The following is a 1,474-nucleotide window of genomic DNA, read 5'->3' as shown; positions in this document are numbered from 1 at the left end:
ATACGATATGTCCGAGGAAGCCTACTTCTTTCTGGAACAGATGACATTTTTTCGGGCTCATTTTCAGACCTGCTTGCTTCAGCCTAGCGAAAACTTGTCTAAGATTTTGAACTTCTTCTTTAAAGTTCTTGCCAAAAACGATTATATCGTCTAAATAAACGAGGCATATTTTGCCCGTGAGCCCATGGAGAACAGCCTCCATCATTCGTTCAAAGGTAGCCGGGGCATTACTCAAACCAAACGGCATAACCTTGAACTGCCATAATCCTCCTAAACCCGTAACAAAAGCTGTTTTTTCTTTATCTAGAGGATCCATTTCGACCTGCCAATATCCGCTCTGAAGATCTATGGTGCTGAACCAAGTTGCACCAGCTATCAGGTCGAGGGTCTCGTCGATTCTGGGTAGAGGGTAAGAATCTTTCTTCGTTATATCGTTCAGCTTCCTGTAATCGATACAAAATCGTTTGGATCCGTCCTTTTTGTTAACAAGGACGATTGGTGAAGCCCAGGGACTAGACGATGGCTCAATCACATCGTTCGCTAACATGTCTTCCACAAGCTTCTTCACCTCTTCTCAGGCGTTGAGAGCGAGTCTTCGAGGAGCTTGTTCAATTGGTGAACTCTCTCCGACGTCGATCTTGTGCTTGACAGAAGTACATCGGCCCTTATCACCACTATCTGTGGCAAAAGAATCTTTAAATTCTAGCAAAAGAGATTTAAACGATTCTTCCTGAGCTGAATTTAACGAAATCGAAGATTTCTCAACAAGGCTCCGTAAATGAAGAGGAAAATGTTGTTGCAAATCATCTTCCGACAGTTCTATTTCTCGAATTCTGGGAGGAGTCCAATAAATTCTATTCCTATTTGTACAAAGAGTTATTTCGCGATTGTTTGAAGCTAGTGAATTTCTCTTAGTCGAGATAACACAGTTATGAGCTGTAAGAAAGTCTATTCCCAAAATACCTTCATCCTCTATATCTGCTATAAAAACCTTATGTGGAGAGTCGATACACCCAAAAAGGTTAATTTGGACAGTAGCCTGTCTCAAAACCGGGGTCGTCTCTCCAGTGGCTGTTCGCAGAGAAAAAGAGGGAACAATCTGGTCATCGGATTTAAAGAGATTCGATCGAACTACGGTTACTTCTGCGCCCGTGTCTATTACCCACAGACAATCGACGCCATTAACAGTACCACGCGCGTAAAGACCAGACTGTCGCAGACTTCTAATTAAAAACTGTTCTCTAAGAGGGCTTTCACTACCAACAATCTGCGATGATTTCCGCCCTGACAAATCATCTGAAATTAGTTTTTTGGGTGAGTTCCTGTTGAAGAACTCAATTGAGGATTTGCTTCCCCTATTTCTATGTTTTTCTTACGCCAGTTATACGAATTTGGATTCGAACCTTGCATCGGTTTTCCACTAATTTTCTCAATTAGAAAACAATGATTGGCGTCGTGACCTGTTTTTTTACAA

Source organism: Neodiprion pinetum, chromosome 3 (assembly GCF_021155775.2).
Source record: "Neodiprion pinetum isolate iyNeoPine1 chromosome 3, iyNeoPine1.2, whole genome shotgun sequence".
NCBI lineage: Eukaryota > Metazoa > Arthropoda > Insecta > Hymenoptera > Diprionidae > Neodiprion > Neodiprion pinetum.
The sequence above is the reverse complement of the archived record's forward strand: the minus strand, read 5'-3'. Positions refer to the sequence as shown.